Source organism: Zea mays, chromosome 7 (assembly GCF_902167145.1).
Source record: "Zea mays cultivar B73 chromosome 7, Zm-B73-REFERENCE-NAM-5.0, whole genome shotgun sequence".
Classification (NCBI taxonomy): Eukaryota; Viridiplantae; Streptophyta; class Magnoliopsida; order Poales; family Poaceae; genus Zea; species Zea mays.
The window spans coordinates 80,999,192-81,007,123 of record NC_050102.1 but is presented as its reverse complement, the minus strand read 5'-3'; positions in this window follow the sequence as shown (position 1 = coordinate 81,007,123).

The window sequence follows — 7,932 nt, the reverse complement described above, 5'->3', positions numbered from 1 at the left end:
TTGAAATTTGGATTAAGGTGAACATGTGGAATATTTGTTCAAGGGTTAGTTTTTATACTTAGGCAAAATCTGAATTCTCCCCTGAGCTGAACCTTAGGTGAACTTTTTAGGACTTTTCTGAAAACTTTTTGGGGGTACTTCCTTACTATTAATTGTAGGTTATGAAGTATATTACAACTTTTATATTTGGCCCAAGCCATGATCACAAGATTTACATGACCCTTTGATCCTAGCTTCAATTAGGGTTCCTATTGCCCATGAGGGGTTTGCTTTAGGGTTTTGGGAAATTTCCCCACTTAGATGTGCATGACAAGCTAGGGCATGATATCCTAGATGGTTTGCACTTGATTAGGACCTTGAATTCCAAGTTTGATGTACTCTGCCCAATTCAATCCCCATGTGATAATAGGTTAAAAGGGGGTAGCCCTGGGTGGACACCCTGAGTAACACCTGAGGTGTTACACCAGATGGGTTAATGCAAGATGAAATACGAGAGGGGGGATGAGGCTTATATTATCTTGCACCGGGGTGCTGTAGTAGGGGTTACAAGCTTCGCGGGAGAGGGTTTGGCCTTGGAGTGAGTCGTCTGAGTTGGCCTCCTTCGCGTCCGCCCTCCTCCCCTGGGAAGGTCCTGGACATCCCCTTTTATAGATACAAGGAGATGATCCAGCTGTACATATGGGGGTGTAGCTATGTGCTAACGTGGCAGGCGGAGAAGTGCTTGAGCCCTGTAGAAGCGTAGCTAACGGTGCGACCCGGGGTCCTGCTGACGTTTCTTTGCCTTCGTAGGGAGTTGAGAACAATCAACGTCATGGACGCATGCAGGGAACCATCATTACCTATTGCCGGAGTAATCTAGATGGGACACCGGTCTTGTTCCTTCATAGCCTGAGGCAGCTAGCTAGGGGTAGGGTAATGATGTATCCCCTGTGGCACAGTCGGTCCGAGGCCGAGGTCGGGCGAGGCAGTGACTTCTCCTGAGGTCGAGGCTGAGGTCGGCCAAGGTTGTGACTCCTCCCAAGGCCGAGGCCCGAGGTCGGGCGAGGCGGAGCTTCCAGTTGCGCCCGAGGCTGGACTCGAGGGAGGTCGTGACTTACTGTCGTTTTTTACCCTGGTGGTTGGCAAAGTAGTCGGAACGGGGTGAATAGTGTTGTTTTCCTATCAGAACGATCAGTAAAGGGGGCGAAGTGACTGTGGTCATTTCGACCTTGCCAACTGAGGCGCGCGTGTCAGGATAAGATGTCAGGTGATCCCCGCATTAAATGTGCATGCGATACGGTCGGTGGTAAGGCGATATGGCCGAGGTCGCTGTACGACAAAGTTTGCCCGAGCTTGGCCTCATGCGAGCCGGGGGTGCGCCCACTGCCTGAGGGGGCCCTCGGGCGAGGCGTGAATCCGTCCGGAACTATTGTTCTTGCCCGAGGCCGGGCTCGGGCGAGACGAGATCGCGTCCCTTGGTAGACGAGGCCTTGACTTGAACCGTGCTTATCAGTCTTTATGGTTTGTTCTGAAGATGTTTTCCAGCCGTGTTTAGGAGTGTTGGAGGTACCCCTAATTACGGTACCCGACAGTATTGTGAATCCGTTGGGTGCACCAAAGGTGCACCCAATGGGTGTAGCCCCCGAGATTTGAGTTGATTTTGAAATAATCAATTCAAAGGTCATCATCTTATGCTTTTGAAATCAGCACTTGGCTCCCAAGTATTTTGAATCCGTTGGGTGGGTGTAGCCCCCAAGCTTTGAGTTGATTTTGAAATAATCAATTCAAAGGTCTTCATCTTATGCTTTTGAAATTAGCACTTGGCTTCAAAGTATTGTGATTCTGTTGGGTGCACCGAAGGTGCACCCAATGAGTGTAGCCCCCGTTCTTGATCACTTGCCTTCTCCTTCTTTACTTCCCCTCCTTCTGCACGACCATGGACAGAGGCAAGAAGGGCAAGAGAGGGCCCCGCCATGCTGACGGGAAGCGCAAGCGCCCCCTCCCCCCGAGTCCTCACTCGGAGGACTTTAGGGACTCGGAGTACTCGGAGGATGTCACCTCCGAGTATTATCGCTCGCCTGCTCCGACGTCCCCCGTGGCATAGTCCGAGGACTCAGACAACTCCATGGGATTGTCCGTCGCAGCGCGGGCGTACTGGCGATCCATCGAGTGCGTGGGGCTCGGTGGGTCGGATGACTCGGAGGAGGCCTCCTCAGAGGAGGTGGAGGACTCCTCTGACTCCAAGGAGTGGAGCGGCGACGAGGTCGACGACGGCGAGGGCGACAGCAGCAGAGGCGATGACGACAGCAAAGGCAGTGGCGACGACGGTGACGAGGGCAGCGGCGATGACGGCAACGACAAAGGCGACGACGACAAAGGCGGCGACAGCGACGGCAAGGGTGGCGACAGCGACGGCAAGGGCGGCGACAGCGAGGGCGGCGGTGGCGACGACGACGGTAAGGCCAGTGGCATAATGCTGCCGGCTTAAATATTAGTATAGCATAGCAATAGTAGTAGTAGTTAGTAGTAGAATAATGTAGTTTAGTTAGTAGTGTAGTGTAGTTTAAGTGGTAATGTAATGTATTGTACTGATCGGGAGGTGGGAGGCCGACTCATGATGAGTTGGTCTCAATTTTGTAATGATCTCCCTCCTGTAAATGAAAACTTGCTTTAGTGTCAATTTGCTACTGCGTACTCTGCTCTTGTGTCTGCCGGTTCACTAGCATTTTAGAGGTAATGCCTAAGTGATGCTTGCTTTGCTGCAACCAAGATTTCTCCCGAGCTATCGGTTTGCCCTTTTGCGCCCGACTTAACATGCCAACCCATACTTCTACCAGGGCCGTTCCTGACTTTTTGGGGGCCTGGGGCAAAATCCAATATGGAGGCCCCATCCACCATATATATTATAAACACAAATTATTGAACATTCAATGGGAAAAACTTCTATACCATGCCTTAAAGTTTATAAGATGACAAATATATATTAGAGCCATAACACTTACTTGTCACATGTCACATGATATCATGCTAAAAATTTCTTCTAACATTTTGTGATACAAAGTCGTCGATTATACCATAAAGATCAATCTCATCCAACAGCTTCTTCTCAATGCACAGAATTGCCAAACCATTTAATCTATCTTGAGTCATTGTTGATCTCAAATAGTTCTTCAATAATTTCAATTTTGAAAAGCTTCTCTCAGCTGATGCAACCATCACAGACATAGTAAATAATATTCGATAAGCGATTGAGACATTAGGATAGCAATCTAAATCTCTGACATGCTCAAATATCTCCATAGCAGACAATATGCCAGACAAACAGGGTGCTGCTTGCAGAGATATGTGTATTGAAGGATAGAGGCTTGACTGCTGAAGCTGTTGTTGTCGACTTTATTTTCAAGAATATTCAGTTTTTGAAGGATATAGTCTACCCTGCTTATCTGTACACCGGTGTTGATGACCCCACTCGAATTACCAATAAGCGAATATCTAAGGAGGACGTGTTGAGTCGGGTTGATTCGATGCTGAGAGGCAAGGTTTCGAATGTTGGTGCTCCCCTTTCATATTCTGCCTAGAATCTTCTCCCGCAGAGGCCCTTTTCAGAGTTCATATCCAATCCACCTGTTCAAGATGACAGTCCAGGCCATAGAGTGTGACCTTCTTCAGAAGGTATTGAGGCCTTCATTGCTCCATACCAGAATCTCCCTGAAGAGGAAAGACAGACCCATCTCCAGATACAAACGACTGCAGATGAGGCTGAAGTGAACGCTGTTCTTAATATGCTACCAGGCGAGTCATCTGAATCTGCTCGTACTAAATCGGTGAGCGCCGCAACTAGTCATGTTTTCGGAGAGGATGAAGGAGCTTGCAGTCCCGGAGTTGATTGTGGCAAACGATTGTGCCGAATGGGCCACCCAGCCGTGTCTACCGAGGGGAAGAAAAAGAAGAAGACTTCAACGTTCATCTGGCTTGGAGCTGGGGGCTGACTCTATGGCCCCAATCCCCATTGGTGGCCCAGCGAGCGCCAACCTCGAGGATGACATTGAGAGTCATGGTGGCACCATAGTCGGTGGACGTGTGTTTGATGAGGACGAAGAGGATGAAGAAGAAGTTTCCCCTTTGATCCACAGAGAACTGCCGTAGCAGAAATAACGACAATGTCCTAACTCAGGCTCTGTCAGGACTGGTTAGTCTTTAGAGGTTGACGATGTTTCCCATTGATCATGCACTAGAGGAGATTATCCCTAAACATCTTTTATCGGAGCTTCTTGAAACTGAGGGTGCAGTCATCCATACAGAGGTCCCGGATGACAGCCCCTCAGCTAGTAATCCAGTTGGGCAAGAAATAACCCGGACAACTTCACGCTTCTTCGACCTTTGAGGGTGACCTAGTTCATGGGAACTCATTGGCTTCTGACATTGCATGCCAGGGTTACCCAGCTCCTGTGGGTACGATCGAGGGTGCTTTAGCTCCCGAGGGTGCCGCTGAGGATAACCCAGCCCCCGAGGGTGCTGCCGAGGATGATCCAGCCATTGAGGGTGCCAAGCTCGGCTCTTCTTTGGCTGCTTCTATGGATGTTCATGTCGGATCACCACCAACTCAGTATGAGGAGCTAGTGTTGATGAGTCTTCCTGCCGCTCTTGTTGGTCCGATCACTTTAGTGGTTAGTGACCCGAGCGCTGGGAATTCGCTGCACGCTGTCGGGGCTGAGGTTTCACTGAGTACTGCCTTGGGCGCGAGTTCTAATCCTCCTTTAGGGCTCGAGTCTGCTCTCAATATTGTTTCTACTAGTACCCCTCCATTTGACGGCGCATCAATGCCTCCGGCTTTGGGATTTCCTTTGTTCCTTTCTAACCTTCAGGTGAGCTAACCTTTTCCTGCTTTACTTGTGTTGATAAATAGACTGCTTTGCTAATTCTTGTATTTGCAGAATGTTCTGAACTCTGTGTTGGCTCAATTGAGGTCTTGCGGTGCCCCTGTTCCCGATCAGGTTTTGTCATTACTGCAGTGGAATCCTTTCTTGCTCCAAAAGCAAATAGATGATCTTAAAGCCTCAAACACCATTTAGTGGGTTGATAGCTTTCCTCTCTGCTCGTTGCTTCCCTCGTTTTACCCTCTGTGCTCTTTTCCTTTTTGCCTTTCCAGCCTTGACTCGGCGGTGCTTCGATGCTGAAGAGAGGAATGCTTAGAGTCGAGCCGACTTAAACCAGGTTTCTGCGTTCTTGGATGGTGCCCGAACCCTGAACTCTTACTTGAACGCTCAGCTTGATTCAGAGAAGAGAGCCCATGAGGTAGATTTTTCTAACTGTTCCTGATGCCTTTGTTTCGCGCCTTTATTTTGATGCTTAGTACCCCTCTTGCCTGTAGGAGGAGATACGAAGACTTCTTGATTCCCGTGACAGTCTAGATAAACTGTACCGTGACGCCAACAGTTCCCTTACTACTTTGGAGAGGAGTCATCGCTTTACCATGTCAGAGCTTGACCATCATAGGGATGAGCTGAGGGCCTCCCAGACTGAAGTGTCCTAGCTTAATAAGTTGCTGTCTTCAAAAGATTCTGTCATCAAGGAGTTGCGTGCCTCGAAGAAACTTGTTTCGCAGGAGTTGAACATTGCTCGTCGAGCACGTAAAGGCCTTAGAGGATAACCATGGTATCATGAAAGCAATGTGTGACAAAGCGATGGACAAAGCTGTTCGTGCTGGGTGAATCCTGATGAAAAGACCTAGTGTTATGATGCCTGAGGACATTGTTGCTGACATTCTTGCTGCGTCCGCTGGTGTGAGCAAACCTTCTTCCTCTAGTGATCCTGCTAGCAAGGTCCCCTACAAGAATGCTCCTGCACAGTAATCGCGTGATGAAGACAAACTTTGATTCGTTCGGACAAAAAACACTTTTCATTGAGTTGGTATTCTTTTTGTCAAGACGGTGCATCATAGAGTTCATGTATGCGTGATTACACTATGTTGGCTTAAGCCAATTATTCTGTTAGTAGGGTGTTGTGATCACCCTTGGATATGTGAGTGTGAGCACGCCGCCTTGACTTAAGGCGACTTAAGTTGATTGTTTTGTTAGTAGGGTATAGTAATCACCTTAAGCTATGCAAGCGTGAGCATGTCGCACCGACTTAAGGCATTTCTGACTTAAGCCGATTGCTCGTTAGTAGGGTATGGCGATCACCCAAAGTCATGTAAGCGTGAGCATATTGCACCGACTTTAGGCATTTCCAACTTAAGCCGATTGCTCCGTTAGTAGGGTATAGTAATCACCCTAAGTTATGTAAGCGTGAGCATGTCGCACCGACTTAAGGCGTTTCCAACTTAAGCCGATTGCTCCATTAGTAGGGTATAGTAATCACCCTAAGTTATGTAAGCGTGAGCATGTCACACCGACTTAAGGCGTTTCTAACTTAAGTCGATTGCTCCGTTAGTAGGGTATAGTAATCACCCTAAGTTATGTAAGTGTGAAGGTATGTTGCGCCGGTTTTAAGTCGTTTCTGACTTAATCCGATTGTTGATCGAGAGTTTGTATGCGGTAGAACACAGAAGCTTTATTGATAATGAAACCTTTTGCTTACAAAGTACAACTTGCCCACCAGAGTTCCGAGGTACTGATACTGATAGAATTTCATGAGGTGTTCAATATTCCACGAATTCCCCACTTCGGTTCTGTCCATTTGGGTAAGTCAGTAGGATCCTAGCCGGATAACCTCTACAATGATGAATGGTCCTTCCCATGGGGGTGATAGTTTGTGTCGTCCTTCTCCCGTCAGTACTCGGCGGAGGACTAGATCTCCTACTGCGAAGGATCGATGTCACACTGTTTTGTTGTGGTATCTGACCGACTGAATGACAACATTCAAACGTTCTTCCTCTAATATATCAACATCTTCCAGCCTGGTTGCTTCTGCCTTGGCTATGCTTTTAAATGTTAGCCTGTGTGCTCCAAAGATCAAATCCACTGGTAATACTGCCTCCGATCCATATACCATGAAGAATGGGGTGTTTCCATGCAGGGCCCAGTTTGGCTGGGTTCGCAGGCTCCAGACCACATACGGTAGTTCTCTGATCCATTTTCCTACAAGCTTTTCACTCTTATCGAACACCTTTTTCCTGAGTGCATCAAGTATCATTCCGTTGGCACTTTCTACATGCCCATTAGCTCTTCGGTGTGCCACTGATGCATACTTGATCTGGATGCTCCTTTGCTCGCAGAAATCAAAGAACTCTTAGCTAGTGAAGTTAGATCCCAGGTCTGTGATAATGCTGTTAGGTATCACGAACCTAAACATTATTTCTTGAATGAATTCCATTGCTTTTGCTGAGGTCAAATAGGCGATGGGCTTATACTCTATCTAATGTGACCATACCAGTATCGTCAACCTTGCCGAACATTTCTACTGGACTTATCACTTGAAGCCGAGCAAAACAGATACAACAAGAGGTGCACGCGCTACTTTATGAATTTAAATTAAACACTAATGATAACTTTATGCTACCTAAGTTGTGTATGTTGATTTTGCTTAGGTTCACCAAAGAGGAAGGACAAAACATATCAAGGGCGAATCAGAGAGAAGAACTATGTTCGAGTCAGTCCAGCGTGACAGAAGCGTCTAAAAGAAATAGTCATATCTTTTGATTCCAAAAAGCTATGAAGGCGCATAAGTACATTTTGGAAAGCTATTGAAGTCTAGTTTCCAATGCTTCTAAGGCCGACTTAATCGGATCTCCTAGCAAGGCAACCGACCTACTTTAGTGTTGACTGGTCAGAAGGTCAACAAACTGCTTGATGACCAAGTTTCAGTATTAAACTGCATCATTCTACGAAGTTTCATTAGACATGCTATACATGGTGAGAAAGCTTATCAATTATCTTTCCAACGCATCCAGCCCCACGCCATTTGGAGATTCTTAGGAGAAGTTAGTATCAAAATACTGAAGGCTGCGCATAA